General features: G+C 32.8%; 1 protein-coding gene and 2 long non-coding RNA genes across 3 annotated transcripts in view; 2 read left to right on the plus strand and 1 right to left on the minus strand.

Annotated features, from left to right (window-relative positions):
* Positions 1-18,731, minus strand: part of LOC146943561 (uncharacterized) — a 64,331-nt gene that overhangs the window by 15,761 nt on the left and 29,839 nt on the right. The gene's annotated exons all lie outside the window — the stretch shown is intronic.
* LOC146943562 (uncharacterized) lies at positions 1,261-4,655 on the plus strand. The gene is made up of 4 exons (XR_015025615.1): positions 1,261-1,748; positions 2,830-3,354; positions 3,951-3,996; positions 4,344-4,655. It is a non-coding gene; the product is annotated as an uncharacterized LOC146943562 (long non-coding RNA).
* LOC146943563 (uncharacterized) lies at positions 18,094-18,629 on the plus strand. The gene is made up of 2 exons (XR_015028108.1): positions 18,094-18,248; positions 18,384-18,629. It is a non-coding gene; the product is annotated as an uncharacterized LOC146943563 (long non-coding RNA).

An 18,731-nucleotide genomic window follows, 5' to 3' on the forward strand; every position in this document is an offset into this window, starting at 1 on the left:
GTGTACATAGTTATATGACGTGTAGGAAAAATCTCACATCAGCAGAGTATTAATTGGAGGGTACAATTGAAAAGAAAAAGTTATTATTGCATTGGAAATTGAAAGCGACACTCATTTTGAAACAATTTTTTTTGACTAAAGCGACACTCATTTTGAAACGGAGGGAGTATATTCTCTCAAGTATGTCAATTTGTATTTGAATTTCATTAATTGAATGGTATATTTGCTTTTGAATTTCAACACCGTCCATTAAAACATTCATTTATTAATTTTTAGGGGTGTTCAAATTCAAATTGATCCAAATAAAAGCGGCAAACCGATAAGAAAACGAAAACCGCATAAAAACAAATAGTATTGGATGTGTTTGAATGTCATTTAATACAAATCGCTCGGATTGGATCGAACTTTTGATTTATTTTTCGAAACCAAACCAAACCACATACATATAATTTAGGCTAAATTACACCAGAGGTCCTTTAAGTTTGAGGTTTGTAACAAATTGGTCATTTAAGTTAGTTTGGTCACACATAAGTCCTTTTAAGTTTGAGGTTTGTAACAGATTTGTCGTTTAGGTTATTTTGGTCACACATAAGTCCTTTAGGTTTGTAAACATTTTCAATCTAGTCTTTATGTTAACCAAACATCACAAAAACGATGATGTGGTGGAAAGACTAAATCGAAAATGTTTACAAACTTAAAAGACTTATGTGTGACCAAAATAACTTAAAAAGGACCAATCTGTTACAAACCTCAAACTTAAAGACTTATGGTTGATCAAAATAATTTAAAAGACCAATTTATTACAAACCTCAAGCTTAAAAAACCGGGGTGTAATTTAACCTATAATTTGATACATATTTACATTTTTTTTATGAGTATGATATATTATATTAAGTTTTTTTTTCTTTCTTTCTATAATCTTTTTTCGGAGATTTATGACTAAGTGGCATCTAAGCTTGCATCATGGAAAGACAAACTCCTAAATAAACATGAGAGAATCACTCTTGATGAAGTTGTTTTACATCTCTACCTATTTATGGTATGCTTCTGTTGTTTCGACAAAATGGGTTTGAGACTAGTACAAAAAACACTTATTAAATCAAGGATTTTAAATGGGTTGCTATCCACATGACTTAAAAAGCTGGGTGTATGGAAATTTTTTACTTCTAATGATATTAAATTGTTTGACCCCATTTAAAAACTATTTGTCAAAATTCAAAGTTTAAACCAAATGTAAAGCGCTACTCCTAAAAAAATTTTACTTTTCATTATCCCTCCCACTTTCCCACTTTTCCCTTTTCCCTTTTCTCCCCTTCACTCGTGAAACTCTCCAAACCCCAAACCGTTCTCAATCGAACACCATCCCTCTAACCTCTCTCTCTTTCTCTCGCTTTCTCGAAACCCTTATTGCCATCCCTCTCTCAACATGAACTCTCTCTATGAAAACCCCATCGGAGAACCTTCACCAAGTCTGATTTCAACAACATCATCAACACAGTCGATTTATTCAAGCTTAAATCAATCCGTTCATATCAAACCCAAGTCAAAAGCACAAAGCTGAGTTCGGATCGAGCATGATAGAAGAATGAACTGAACCAAACAGCAAAGGTAACCGAATTCACGAAGGAAGAAGAAGAAATCGCTTTCAGACGAGATCGGAGTTCAACAACAATAAACACAAGCTGTCGGAAGCAGCTCGAATCCGAAGAAGAGGAAAAGAATAGAGCCGTTTTCGTGGAAGAACAGAGGTAATTTTTGTTTGATTTTGTTTCATAGATCTAGGTTGTGATGTGCATATTTTCGTGTTTTTGTTTGAAGAAATGAGTTTAGAAAGTGAAGGAGATGTAGATCCGTGAAAAACTTTGAAGAAAATAAGAGTTTGAAACTCCGGCGCGGTGGTGCCACCACCGGCCACCACGCCGGAATAGAAAATCTCGTTGGATAAATTTGCATTGGTAAATTTTAAGTGTAATTATCAACTTTGTGTTGAATTGTAATTTTAATTGTTATAGGTATTATGATTTGTAAAATTGATTTAAAAAATATCTTCGCAATCATTCTGGTGAGCGGGAATTTAAAAAGAAAGGTTAGGAACACCTCTCTGCAATGGGGCATAGTGTGGAAAAATTTTACAACCCATAATCACGGTGAAATACTAACTTAACTTATATATTTATCCAAACAATTTATAAATTAATCAACTAAAATATCTTTATGATGGTATCAAGTATCTTTATTTGATAGAGTAGTGTCATTTATAAATAATCAACTAAAATATATAATGTCACTCGATTGCACTATATGTGTGGTGAATCCTCTCTAAAGTGAAAATGCATCAATATATGTAGCTTCTGTTTGCAGGTAGAAGAAAAAAATGCATCAATATATGTAGCTTCTTGAAAATGCATCAATGTATTCTATCTTTTAGTTTCTGTTTGCACTATATGTAGTGACTGAATTTCAATGACTTTTGATAGACAAAAATGCATTTATAATATACATTTCCGAAAAAGCTTGATCTCATTTATCTCAAATATCTAAAAGGTAAATGAATTGAGTAATATCAATCAAATACTGACATTAGCCCTTCCCTTCCAATGATTTTATGAATTGTGTACATGATGTCATAAGAATGGAACTTAAATAGGTTTTCTACATTTCTCTGATTCACGCATCTGAAGCCTATTATAGCTCACTGAAACGCATTCTCACTCAGGTTGCTCAGATCCATGCTATTCGATTTGGTTCCCTTGAAAATTTTGCATCTAGATTGTTAGTTTTTTTTTTTATTTCGTTTGTGATTTTTGCTATAATTTTTTATAATTTCAGGTTGCTAAAAAGAGTGAGTTGATGATTTCGTTTCTGCAGTTGACGTTCTCGCTGATTTCCTTCACTACGTTCAGGTTATGCTTGCTGGTTGAATTGAATTTTATTTCATTTGCGATCTTTGTTATAATTTTGAATAGATTGTTGATGTTACTATTTTGATTTCATTTTTGTTCCAATTTGATTTGTAATTTTTGCTATAATTGTGTATTAATCTTTTACCAAATTCATGAAGAAAAGAGATAAATTTAACTTGTTGTTGATGTAAGCGTTAACCCCTTTTTCCCCTTTTTAATTTGTTGTCAAAGAATTAGGGTTTTGGGATGCTTAATTGAAGCTTCAGTTGGATGCGAAATCAGTTTTGGAGTATGCCGTGTCGAGGGAGATGAAATGGTTGAGATTCCTGATCAATATAGGGCTTTGGAATGAGCAGTTTCTGATTTGGGTGTGTAGTTGCTGGTCAGGAGGAATGAAGCCCTTTCGCTACTGAACATTGATAGTTCGTTCATGGATGTCTTTCAATTGCATGTATGGTACTTACACTTCTAATTATCTTTTGATGGCAACTGATGATGATACTGTAAAGTAGTAATTTCTGTTAGATTTTGAATGTTAGTAAGAAAAAAATTAAAATAAATGCTAGTTGATATGATATGCAAAGTAGTAGGTTTCTAATTATCTTTTGAAGGTTTAAACCCTTGCAACTAACATAACCACAAACATTCTAACATTTGTCTATCAATAAAATTAAAATAAATGCTAGTTGATATGATGTGTTAATTCAAATCATAATCTTTGATTCTAATCTTAATAATAAATATATGTATTTGATTTTAGCATATATAATTCATAAAGGTTTTAACAAATCATATATAATTCATAAAGGTTTTAACAAATGGTCAACGGCGTCAACCCCATCCCCACTGCAGTTACGCCACATTAGCAGTATTTGGCAATTTTTTTTTTACAATATCAACAATGTTTATGCGACCTTGATCATGGCAGTAGAATTCTGACACTTTTTTCTCCTTCTGATTTCAGTATCGGTCATCTATTTGTTTTTGAAATCATTTGTGGGATATTGTTCTACTTATGCTTATACCATGTTTCTTAAATGTGTGCAGGGCATCGATACATATACTCCTCTCCTAGTCTCAATAAACATGAGAGGTATTCAAATTTATGTATTTTTATATTGTAAAAGCATATCATTGTTGATCTTGTCCTTATCATTGGATTTCATTTGAAGTTTGAGCCTAATATGCAGTACCATCTATATCTTAAAATATGTTTTGTTGATTACTTATTTTCATGTTAGATTGCTTTCTCTTCATAACAATGAACATGCTCATTTTTTTGGGTAGATTACGTGCTCATTTATTTAATCTAGATCATATGAAAGGGGTGATGTTAAATGCCAACATGTTTAGTAGGCATGCCCCATTCTTTCATATAATGCTGAATTTATAAAATGAAAATATAAGTAGAGTCTAAAACATGCTTTCTTAATTGTACAGGTTCAAGTAATGATTACTGCAATTGATTCAGTTGATGCTTTGGGCAATAGTGAGGTTATTGGCAAGGAGGAAAAATAGAAGGCCGATGATAAGACTTTGCAAATTCTAGGTTCTAAAGCTAGTGAATTGATTTCTACTAGTAAGGCTGTCCATGTCATGTTAATGGCTTATTTTGTTAGATGAACAATATTTCTCTTATTTTTTATGTTTACATGACGAGACACTGTGGTCTAGAATTATTTTGTAATTTGACATGTACTAGTAAGCACGCATTAAGTTTTAGTAAATTAATATTATTGTTTTATACCTTCATTGATCATATGAAATTTCATATTATATTCAGTACCATAATCGTGTATAAAAAAAAATATAGAGAGAATTTAAATGGGGTGAACCGATTTAAATTCAAAGATTTTTGTCTCTTGTTAGCCTTTTTTAAATGGGTTCAACCGATTTAAATTAAAAGATTTTAGATGGGTTCAACCGATTTAAATTAAATGATTTTAAATCGGGTAAAGGGGGCTGACTTAAAATCAAATACACTTTTTAAATCGGCCACCTATAAATCGGATGTTCACCCGATTTAAAAAGTCATATTCACCTGATTTAAAAAGTGTTTTCTGCACTAGTAGACATTGGATAGAATTATGAGAAGGTTTATCTGGCTTAGGTGATGATTAAAACTATTTTTATTAACTTAATTAAATCAATACTTATATAGATATATATTAGTATTGTTGGTAAAAATTCACATGAAAACCATATCACTGCACTCCGTGTAAGGGAGAGAGATAAAATAAATGACATGAACCACACATGGATAAAGTTAATTGCAAATTTGCAAATTAAAATTTAAAAAAGTTATGATAACCATAGAGTTTTTGAACGCAAGTTGTGCTTGATGCTATTAGGTTGAGGGCACGTCTGCATGAGTGTCATATATCGAATGAAGAAAAGAAAGTAACAAAAAAAAAAAAAAACTCTTAGAGGTGCCACAAAACAACTATAGAAACAAAAGTGTATATCCAACCAATAATATTGACACTGTAGATTGCGTGTACAACAAAATGCATGATAATAAAAGATCAATAAGGTGATCATCAATCTTTACAATTAAAAATAAGAGCAATGATATTTTGACAACAAAAAATCAACTTTTGCTTACATTGTGTATGCCATAAAGCAATTCTAAGCTTGCACATAATCCAAGGTGGTATGAAAATATTAAAAAAATCAGTTTGTATTCAAAACTGTATTAATTTACGGTGGAAGACAATCTTTTGGTTGTCAATTTATCATTTCTCTAAAAATAAATAAAACAAATGTAACTTGATGATGAATATATTAATAAAAAACTTATAATTTACAAATACACAAAAATAGTTTTTTTTTTTTTTTAGGGAACAAAAATAGAAGTTATAATTTTGAATTTATCCGAACATGTATGGGTGGATGCATAGACTATGTATATGATGACGTGGATAGCCTGGATGAAGCATCCGAACGAGATGATTGAAACAAGCAAAATAATAACATTTGCTTGCATCAACTCGTAATGTTACCATAGGGTGGAGTTGAAGATTGCCATCAAGTATGGCAATGTAGAGAACTCATCAGTGCTTTTCTTTTTGTATATTGCTTTATATGTCATGCTGCATTAGTACATTCATGTCAAATAGGGATGACAATAAATTGAGTCAACTTGAACAAATTTCAAAATTCGACTCGATTATTAACACATTGAACTGGTTCATAAACCAAAATGCGGTGAACTTGTGCTGAAAATGAAGTTTTTTAATTAAATGAGTTGAACTTAAACTATATATTGGTCCACTCATTTCGTTCATAAGCAACTTGGATCCCTTAGGATCCAAATTGCACTCTTAGGTATTTCTTCTCTCTTCTATACTAGAGAAATGTCATATTTCTTTCTTATTTCTCTCTCACGTATTTCTCTTTGATAAATCTATCAAAAACAATGTGTAAAACAAAATCATTAAATTAACTTAAATTGACACTAGTAAAACAATGTGTAAAACAAACTCATTAAATAAAAATTTAATCATTAAATTCACTTCACTTTAAATTTACTTGCATCTAGGGTCGGTCCTTTAAATTTAGATGTCTTGAGCGAATCAAGAGAGTGATGCCCCTGTAAATACCAACTCCTATCTTGCTTTTCTCCATTAGAACAATAACGAATATAACATGATGATGAGAAATGCCTACCAGGAGTATCTTTAGGACCATTCACAAGTGACACATCTCTTTTAGGACCATTTCTTAGTAATTCATCTCTTAAGTCATTGCTAAGGCTATTCCATGTTCTTGGATCATAATTGTTCAAAAAAAAAATGTTCTTGGATCATAAATGTCCAATAAAATAGACTGGTTGGACTGTTCACCAACAAAAACAGGTATGTGTTCATTTATAACCTTCATCATCAAAATATTCAGCTTCATCATGATGATCATCTTCATTTTCATAAAATATTTCGCTCTTCAACAATCCTATTTAGTTGTTCACTTTCTAAAAAAAAAAATCTGTTCAAGGTTCAAATTATCTAGGTTTGCATCATTCGGAATAGAAATTTTAGGATGTTTGCCAAATTTTTATCAAGAGCGTCCTTTTGAGAACTAGAAAGAAAGGAGACTGATCTTAAAGTAGCTAAGGTAAAATAATGTGACTTTTAAGTGATAATATGTTGTACCAGAGAAGTGAGTGGTGGTGGGAGAAGTGTACTTCAGAGACTATAATACTAACTAAAGAAGTGAACTCTAGAGAAGAGAATGTTCACTTGACAAAGGAAAACAAGAAAATCACTCACTGTACGTAATTAACATTTAGATTTTAGAATATGGTCGATAATCAAGAATCTATCAGGCTAACGTACGTAGCATTGACTTTCAGGTGGACATTCTCTTTACATTTTCTTCAATTAAACAGAAAATAAAAGAAAAGAAAACAATATAATCATTCAACTTACACACGGGTTATTACACGTACTGCTATACTATTGCATGTAACATGGAACCACACGTGCAGAGGTTGACAAGGGTAAACCCCAATCTTGAAGAACATTGTTATGATCATTAAGTTGCTCTTTAATGCATTCAGTGCATCAACTAGTAGCGGAGCCAGAAATTTTAACTAGTGGAGGCATAATTGTTCTCTATGATTTGCCATTTTTTTTTAAATATTGAATGATTTTCTCATTTGACAAGGGTCGACCATTTGAAAATAGTATCTCCTAATTTTTTCTCCATCACTTGGATGATAATCTGAAAGTCTTGGCCTCAACCCATGATCACCGGAAAGCTTTTCCAAATCCAATTCTAAAATTCTTTTTTTTTTTTTTTTTTTTAAAGATGGACCCAATTTTATACTTCCACATTCATCAAGTGTTTGAGGATTAATTGTTGATGATTGCTCTAAACTTGACTTTTTTTTTTTTTGAATATTTATCCATTGTACATAATTTACTAGAAATAACAAGTTTATTGATCACAATCAACTATAAACACTACTATTTTTTTATAACTACCCTATTAGAGAGATAAGAATGAAACACTAGGGTGTGTTTGTTTCAAGTTTACCAAATTTATTCCTAGGAATAATATTCCTTGGAACATAAAGATGGAAATATTATTCCAAGATATTTAGAAAAAAAATGTTTGTTTAACATTATAATATTCCTGAAAACCATAAAAATATGAATTATAATAGAAAATTACTCATGAACTTATTCTCATCTCCATGAGAACTTTATTCCCACCCTTTTCATTGGGAAATTTTTTTCTATTCCCAAAAACATTTTATACCCGGTAATAAAATTTAGTAAACTTGTAACAAACATAGGTACGTGTATTCCTATCGTTTTATTTCCAGGAATCTACGAAGATAACTTGAAACAAACGCACCCTAAGGGAAGGAAAATGAAATTCTTTGATAGAAAGGTTGATGTGGTTGATTTTTTTATGCATGAAACAAGGATGAAGGGCGTTGTTTGGTTCACTGAGAAGAGAGAGAATTTCGCATGGGTGGGATGGATGTGTGTGATATATGGGGGCTTTGTTTATTTATTAAAAAAAAACTTAAAAAATATGAAAGAGAGAAATGGTTGGTTTCGTCATAATGGGTGGGGGTTTGAGTATTGACCATCAATATATGTATATGTAGTATGTATATATATGAAAGTAGTGCAAGGTAGACCATCAATATATGTATATGTATATATATTTGTGTGTGGCTCCGCCACTGGCATCAATTACTGTGCTAAAAGGAACACAGGTCTAAAAAAGAAAAAATTTGGTTACACACACGTCTATAATATAAGTAGCCTCCCATTTTGGTGTAAAATTTTAGAGGAACTTGTGATCAAAATTAAGTTCTTTCATTAAATGAGTTGAACTTAAACTATATATTTGATTTACAAGTTAGATCGATTATATATATGTGAGCGAGCGCGTGTGTTTGTTGAATTACGAGAGTTTTTTTTTTTATATTCCACTTAGTTATTTCTTCTCTCTTCTATACTAGAGAAATATCATATTTATTTCGTATTTCTCTCTCACATATTTCTCTTTGAAAAATCTATCAAAACAAACAATGTGTAAAACAAGTTCATTAAATTAACTTAAGTTGACACCAGTAAAACAATGTGTAAAACAAACTCATTAAACTAAATTTTTATTATTAAAATCACTTCAGTTTAAATTTACTTACACTGGGGTAAAAATACCGAGAATGAAATAAAATTTACTGCATACAAAACAATATAAAAATCTGTCAATTCTCTATTTTTTATAGGAACAAAAAACAAAATAAAAAATATTTTGAGTATGTTTACCTATTAGGCCGAAGGAAGTGATCATCAAACGACGAAACACATACAGCCATCGGTGAGTGAGTGATGGTGGACGAATGGAGCCTACTACTACTGCTGGTTGATTTATGTATGCATTGTAGAGTGGTGGTTTTAGTTGGCAATTAGTTCCTGCTTGACGTAGAGACGGACGCGTGTCATAAGCATATGATGTCAAAAATACATTTAAGTCTTATTTTTATTAATTTAATTAAATAGATATTTACATAGATATAAATATTGTCCAGGAGGAAGCCGTAGAAAAGCATATAGTGTGAATGGTCTGAACCGCACACTGTGTGTATGAACCCCTCCTCCAAAGCAACATGAGCGATATGGTCCTCCCTTGGTGTTTTTGGATTTCCAAACTGTTGTATTTGGATTTCCAAATTCTATTATCTACCGAAGTTGTTACTAGGTTGAGTTACGACCAGGTCGCTCTCTTTAAGACGTTTCGTGGCACTACCCAAAATTGTGCAAGGTAGACTATCAACCACGCCGCCTCCAGGATAAAACAAGCCCAACTACAACTGTGCGGTTAACTACTGCACCGTAGAAAACCGTTCGAGAATTACACCCTCAAATATGGTACTAGGACCACTCTTTAATACTTAAACCACTTTAATATGGTATTGTTACCACTCTATTATGGTGTCAAGACCACTCAAATATGGTGTTACCACCATTCTAACCTTAATTTCTCCAAAGTATCAATATGGCACTACGACCACTCAAATATGGTGTTACCACCATTTCTCCTCAAATAAAAATATTGAATAATTTTTATATACCGTTAAGATCATTCTTGATTCCGACGGGACATTGTTTATTCCAAATAAGGACTATGATCTTAAAAGCACTCTTCCAAAGGGACATATATTATCGAAGGGACTATGAACTTAAGACCATTCTTAATTCCGAAGGGACATTAAACCGAAAAGGGACTATGGTCTTAAGAACACTCTTAATTCCGAAGGAACAGAAAGGAGTAGAAAAAGGAGAAGGACTTGTCAAACAAGTCGAAGGAGGGAGAAGAGATGAAAGACTCGTCAACACAAGTCAAAAAAGGGAGAAGAGAGAAAGAGTTCCCGACAACTCAATGAAACTCTTTGGTGTGTGGAATGCACTGTGTGAGCTCTCTATTTATAGAGAAAATTCACAACTAATAAGTGAGAAACTTTCGGAACAAGTAATATGAGAAACTATATTACTTTGCGATTAAGTAATTCACATATTAGATCTAGTACAAAAAATATCTTAATTGAGTACTAAAATATATTAAATTTAGTACAAAAATATATCATATTATGTACCAAAATATTTTAGCAAAACTTGGGGACTAAGAAAACACTTTCCAATAATGATTAAATTAATTATTTAATTTATCATTTCCAAATAATAAAATATATATCAATATATTTTTTCTCTAGTGCTTATGTGCCCCCATTAATTAGAGGTACACCCCCACTATATAAATACTACTAATGTGTGTGTTCCATCCGACGTGGGACTTCCACTTTTTTCAATTCACACAACACTAGTTCTACCCAACATGAGAATTTGTGTTTAGTGTTTTTTACTCAATTTCCACACATGTTCCAACAATCCCCCACTTGAATTTAAAAAATGGTTTCAGAAATAACGTCAAAGACGTCTCCATAAGATTTGCTAGTAAACAAAGGTGTCGTCTACAACTTGAACCTTTGCATAGCGAGTAAAATTTGATTAACAAGAGTTGCTTACAGCATTGAACTCTATCTCAGAGATAGAACCCACACACAAACCTTTTCATAAGGTGTATTCTAAAAGCCCGTGCGTTTATGGCCTTGCACGTGTATCCCAGTTTTAACGAACGCTCTAGGTATTCTGCCCCGAATCCCATAGGAACCGGCCCTTAGTTCCACATTCGTATAGGTGAGTCTATCAAGAGTACTCCTGTAGCTATGTACTCCACTCCAAATAGAGTATAGATCTCATTAAGAGTTTCTATTATCTCATCCTTCTATCGCTCCAGGAATCATGCTTTCTTACTTTTAACATAGCATGTTCTATCACTTGTGACTTGTTATTACCCATTGAACCTATTTCTTGGGATCTCCAGTCATGTAGGTCGGGTTACCATCACTTGTGACCTTTGGGCATTAGTCCCATCCTATTGGATGTGTTTAGGACTTTCTTTTTAGTAATTCCTTTCGTCAAAGGATTGACTAATTCTTTATCAGTACGTACATGATCTACTTTAACCGTTCCTTTTGAGAGTAGCTAGCTCTCTAATCTTTTATGTGTTCATGCCTTAATTATCGTCTCTAACGATTCTCAATTTTTGTAATAGCTGCAGACTATCACAATGATTTAACACTTCTGGAAACGGTTTTATCCACTAAGGGATCTCAATTAGCAAGCATCTTGTCAACTTGCTTCTTCACTAGTTTCCTCTAGTGTTCTCATCTCAGATTCATTCCATAGTGGACTGAGTCAATATTATTTGTTTTAACAAACAACTCCTCTAGTGATGCTCAATGTGCAAACACTAGTCGCTAAATATTCATCTGAAAGATGTTCTATTTTATATCTTGTACCATTTAAGTACAATAGGTTACTCCTAGTGAAGTAATCCTAAAGTCATAGTCTTCTTAAGGCACCTCATGACTCTTTCTATAGCATGGCAATGCTTCTCATCCGTCTACTAGTAAACTTGCACAAGAGTTTTACGACATCGGCAATGTCGGGTCTAATACATTCAGTGGCATACCAAAGTATTGCCAATGATGCTCACATTTGTTTTTCTAACTCCATCTCAAGTGTTCTTACACTTGATCATAATATATGATTGCAAGTTTACGGTGAAATAATTACATTTCCTTAAGAACTTATTTTAGACCATACAAATAATTATCTAACTTACAGACCTTGTTTTCTTGTCCATGAATCGCAAAACTTTCAGGTTGTTTCATATAGATTTGTTCTTCTAGTTCACCATAAAAAGAGGCAACTTTCACATCCATTTGGAGTACTATCGAGTTATGAACGACGGCTAAAGGGACTAGTACACTTATGGATATGATTTTCGTGACTGGTGAATGAATGTCGAAGAAGTCTATATTTTTCTCTGTCTAAAACCTTTGACTACAAGGAGAGCCTTGTATTCATCAACCGTTCCATCAGGTTTTAGTTCCTTTTTCCAAAATCCAAATACAACCGATTGATTTTGCAACTATGAGACAAGTCAACCAAGTGTCATGTTTTGTTAGACTCTAGAAGATACATTTCATCGTTTATTGCTTTTTGCCATAATTCAGCATCCAATGAGGATATAACTTCTTTAAGGCTTAATGAATCTTCTTCCAATGTATAAACCAAGTTCATACTCTTTAGCAATTTTAGCTTTCTTACCTCCTTGAGGTTCTATAACATCTCGTATGATGTTTTCATAACTATTTCTAATTACATGAATGTGATTAGATATAGTGCCCCCACTAGTTCTTAATTTTTAGAAGGGAAATTAGTTTACCCCCACTAGTGCCCCCACTATTCTTTAATTTACAGGGGTACTTACTTCATAGAAATCAGCATCTTTTAATTATATGATCACTTTAACATTTAGGTCCTAAAACCTATATGCTTCGTTATTTATAACATACCTAATGAATACACATTCATAGGCTCTACTAGTGAGTTTAACTCTCTTGGGGTCCTGAAGCCAAATGTAGTCCGGACAATCCCAAGTTCAAAAATAAGACAAGTTGGATTGTCTTTTCTTCAAAATTTCTTAATTAGAATTTTTGTTCTTAGACTTGGGTACTCTATAAATTTCAATTTTCGTTATAAAAATTGAACACTCAAGCATATCAATTTTATTTTCCAAAATTCACAGTCATCAATAAATATGATAAAAACATCATTTTATCATTTCTAATTTATGTGTCATCAAATTCACACATATCATAATTTATTATGTTTAGAGATTCATATTCTCTAAATTCTGATTTATATGAACTTTTGGTTCATATTTCTTGACTGCAATAAATAAAATTGTCTAATCATATAACGTTGGAATTAAGTCCAAATTACTCAAGTTTAAAATTAAACGCTTGTTCACACAATAAATTTTGATATGTCAAATATTAAAATCAAACAACTAATAAAATAGAAGGAGATTTTAATTAATTTTGAACATACCATCAAAGGTGCAATCTTTTTGCACAAGAATGTATGGTAGACAAGTCTCTCTTTAAGTCTGAGTCAACTCAGTCTTATTCAGTAGAAATCTGAAATTCAGATTCTTTCTTATTTTTAGAACATGCAACATGTCTATATACCCAATATGCCATAAAGTTTATGACAATTCTTGTTATTGTTTTAAACAATAACTCACGTAAGTACCAGCCAATAAAAAAAACTTTATCAATTCTTGTTACTGTTTAGTAACAAACGGAACCAAACATTTTCTTTTCAGCTCACAACGCTTGTTACGTGACAGCTCGCATTTTTTTTATTTTTAGCTCCAAACATTTTTTTTTGTCTCGTTTCTTTTGTTTTGTAACAAAATAAACTCGTTTGGTTCTGTAACAAATAATTTGTTTTGTAACAAATTATTGTTTCACTATATGGCTTTGATTTCAAAACCATATTTCAAACAAATTCAACGTATTTGAATTTTTTTAGTGTTGTTATTTAAAACAACAATCACTTCATCGTTTCAGTCAAAAGATGTATTTCTATAGCATGATTTATCCTTAATATATTTAGGGACAATTGAACCTTAATAAGTAACTTCTTCGGTAGACATAGCATATCGAAACGTCTTAAAATTGTTGTTTTTGGATTTCCAAACTGTTGTATTTGGATTTCCAAATTCTATTATCTACCGAAGTTGTTACTAGGTTGAGTCACGACCAGGTCGCTCTCTTTAAGACGTTTCGTGGCACTACCCAAAATTGTGCAAGGTAGACTATCAACCACGCCGCCTCCAGGATAAAACAAGCCCAACTACAACTGTTCGGTTAACTACTGCACCGTAGAAAACCGTTCGAGAATTACACCCTCAAATATGGTACTAGGACCACTCTTTAATACTTAAACCACTTTAATATGGTATTGTTACCACTCTATTATGGTGCTAAGACCACTCAAATATGGTGTTACCACCATTCTAACCTTAATTTCTCCAAAGTATCAATATGGCACTACGACCACTCAAATATGGTGTTACCACCATTTCTCCTCAAATAAAAATATTGAATAATTTTTATATACCGTTAAGATCATTCTTGATTTCGACGGGACATTGTTTATTCCAAATAAGGACTATGATCTTAAAAGTACTCTTCCAAAGGGACATATATTATCGAAGGGACTATGAACTTAAGACCATTCTTAATTCCGAAGGGACATTAAACCGAAAAGGGACTATGGTCTTAAGAACACTCTTAATTCCGAAGGGATAGAAAGGAGTAGAAAAAGGAGAAGGACTTGTCAAACAAGTCGAAGGAGGGAGAAGAGATGAAAGACTCGTCAACACAAGTCAAAAAAGGGAGAAGAGAGAAAGAGTTCCCGACAACTCAATGAAACTCTTTGGTGTGTGAAATGCACTGTGTGAGCTCTCTATTTATAGAGAAAATTCACAACTAATAAGTGAGAAACTTTCGAAACAAGTAATATGAGAAACTATATTACTTTGCGATTAAGTAATTCACATATTAGATCTAGTACAAAAAATATCTTAATTGAGTACTAAAATATATTAAATTTAGTACAAAAATATATCATATTATGTACCAAAATATTTTAGCAAAACTTGGGGACTAAGAAAACACTTTCCAATAATGATTAAATTAATTATTTAATTTATCATTTTCAAATAATAATATATATATATCAATATATTTTTTCTCTAGTGCTTATGTGCCCCCATTAATTAGAGGTACACCCCCACTATATAAACACTACTAATGTGTGTGTTCCATCCGATGTGGGACTTCCACTTTTTTCAATTCACACAACACTAGTTCTACCCAACACGGGAATTTGTGTTTAGTCTTTTTTACTCAATTTCCACACATGTTCCAACACCCTCTACAACACCATGATCAACCTCTCCCACAACGATATGATCAACGTCTAGAACATGCTCCTCCCCATCTACTCTCTCTTCCTCAGCGATCTCCCTCTCTACAACAACATGACCAACCTCCCCCTCGGCCATGTGATCAACCTCTACAACATGCTCCTCGCAAGCCACTCGCCCATCCCCCTCTAGATCAACCTCCCCCTCTACAACAACATGACCAACCTTCCCCTCGGCCATATGATCTACAACATGCTCCTCTCCAAGTACTCTCTCGTCCCTCTCCTTGGAGATCTCCCCATCTACAACAACATAATCAACCTCCCCTGAGTGGTATGATCAACCCGAATATGATCCTCCTCGTATACTAGCCCCCCCCCCCCCCCCCCCCCCCCCCGAGTGGTATGATCAACCCGAATATGATCCTCCTCTGAATGGCCCCCAACGTGAATCCAAACACGTTGGGGAGCTGCAATATATATATATATATAGCTGGGAAAAAAACATCAATGAAAAATATGTAAATATGAATGATAAAAAAATAAATTAAATCTTAATTTTATTAATTAAATTAAATTGATACTTACATAAATATATATATATATATATAAATATTCTCCAGTAGGAAGTCGTAGAAAAACCATATCACGACACTCACGGTAAGCGAGAGTGACAACGTGAATGGCATGAACTACACACTCCGTGTATCAACTACCTTTATCTGCAAAACGATTGTTACACAAAGTTAGTGGTGAATTCAAAATTTTAAATTTATAAAAAATGATCATGGTAAATTTGACTTACCGCAACATTCAGGGGTGCCGCAAAGCCACCAATCGATACAGATGTCCAACCAACGATGCTGACGCGGTAGATCGTAGATACAACAAAGTATGTGATGATAAAAATCAGCGCAGCCGTACCCACATTCATACCCGCGATGAGTATGGAAGTCTCTACAAATAAAAATAAATAAACAGATATAACTTAATGAGAAATATAATTAATAAAAATTAGAATGTATAAGTATTAAAGTAAAAAATGTTATAATTTAGAATTTACCCGAGCAAGTGCAGGTGTATAGACTATATATATGAGATATATAGTCTCAATAAATGCGGTGAAGGTTAGGATACACAAGACACTCTTTTTGTGTACCATACAAAAAAAAAAAATTTAACCCTTAATAATAGGTGAACCAGTTTTATATGTATTTCTAAATTGACCCTTTTGTTGTTTAAATCAAAATATCTCCCCAAAACAACCTAATATGCTACTTTGGCCAAATTAATTTCTTCAATATATTTTTTATTAATTGTCAAAAAATCACTTGAAGAACATTTCACCAACATCAACACCAATCTGAATTTCTTCTTTCTCATAGGTTTTCACTCTCACACCAGCATTTAGGGTTGTCACTTTCACCTTCACCGTCATTCCACTTTCTCTAGCTTCACTCTATTTTATTTTTTCAATAAACAAAAAATAAAATAAAAAAATATTTTGAGTATATTAGGCCGTACGAAGTGATCATCAAGACGAAGCGCAACCGTAGGTAATACTGCCATCAGTGGATGAGTGATGATGGTGGGACTCGGGGGATAGCCTAAGGAAATAGGAAATGGCGATAGGATCGTAGATCTGGAAATCATAGAGTAATTTGAGATTTCCAAACACAAGTTATATTTTTGGTGGTGGCCGGGGTTCGAACCCTGGACCTTTGCATATTTTATGCATTGTCCCTTTCAACTGAGTTAAGCTCACGAGGACCAAACACAAGTTATATGTATGTTGCAGTTCGGTCCAGACTCAGTTTGGCCCAATTTGAGATTGCTAAATTTAACATCCTTTCATCATCAATTTTGTTATTGTGTTATTTTACACCGTTGAATTATGTTTCGTATTTTTTTCCCTATGTATGATCAAAAAGATCAACATGGTTGTACGTACGTTCATAGACACAATGAATGTGATGGCCAATCTTTACAATTCAAAATAAAGAAAACAAATGTAGCTTGATGATAAATATATTAATAAAAATTATAATTTATAAATATAAAAAAATAAGTCCCCTAAAAGCAGTAATAATTTTGAATTTTTCCAAGCATGTATAAGATGACGTGTATAACCTAGATGAAGCATCCAAACGAGTTGGTTGAAACAAGCAAAATAGCATTTGCTTGCATCAACCCGACTGCAACAATAGTGTGGAGCTGAACATTGCCACCACGTATGGCAATATAGAGAACTCTTTGGTGCTTTTCTTTTTGTATAATGTTATAAACGTCAGGTTATAGAATATTCATTTCAAATATAGAGACGACAATGAATCGAGTCAACTCGAACAAAGTTCAGAATTTAACTCAATTATTAAGACGTTGAACTTGGTTCATGAACCAAACGAGATGAACTTTAGCTGAAAATTAAGTTTGTTAACTAAATGAACTGAAGTTGAACTATGTATAAGTCCACTTATTTGGTTTATAAGTTAGCTCGATTATATGTATGTGTGAGTGTTTGCGCGCGCGTGTGCAAGCCTGCATGCATGTCTTTGTGAAAATACATGTACTAGTTTTAGTGTGCTTTTGCAAAGTTGTTTTAGGTTCTTTGTAGCTTGATATGTGTTTAGTTTTCTACATTTATCAACATATTTATACACGTATAAATTTTATATCTGTGTTTGTCCTTTAAACCATAACTTTTATTTTAATCCAACTTTTTCCTTTTTAAAAGAAAAGTTAAAAGGTCAAAGATATAAAAGAAAACAATATATTTTAGGAAAATCCTATTCCCACAAATGGCTCATCCCAGTTGTGATCGCCGCCATGATTCTTCTTTTGGTGGCCTCCGTTATCCTTGTCCTTCTGTTCATACGCCACAGCCGCCACAAACAACCAGCATCCACACCCACTACTAGTTGGTTCTCTCTTCGTCCCTTCCCCTCCGCTCCTCCGCTCCCAGAGACATAATGAGGTACTGTTCTCTAATTCCTTGTTTATTTTTTTATTAGATTATCTCGCTGAAGTTGTTAATATATGTGAAGGAATTATATCATAAAAACATCTATTGAATTGACTTTGTAACTTCTATTCTTTTTATTTGCAATAGGTTTTGGATGCTATATTCCAATAATATCGAGACTTAAAGGTGGAAGTTTGAAGTTGGAAACTAGGACATTAAGTGGGCATGATTTTTTCTTCTTCTTCTTTTTCACATTGTTATATATAAGGATAAGGATTTGTATGCCTGTTACATGACCAAAAGCTATATTTGTATGCCTATTAGTATAATGCTTTAAAGTATCAACGATCAACATGGTTTTGCTATTGTTAATTTCAGGGCCGTCTTAAACAATTTAGAGACCCTTTTATAATTTAAGATATTGGCCCCCAAAAAGAAGCACACAAAAAATTGATGGTTTAAAAAAAATTGGGGTCCACTACTATATAGGGAAAA

The sequence above is a fragment of the Medicago sativa genome, chromosome 2 (genome assembly GCF_051527215.1).
Source record: "Medicago sativa cultivar Bolivia chromosome 2, Bolivia_mono, whole genome shotgun sequence".
NCBI classification, from domain to species: Eukaryota; Viridiplantae; Streptophyta; class Magnoliopsida; order Fabales; family Fabaceae; genus Medicago; species Medicago sativa.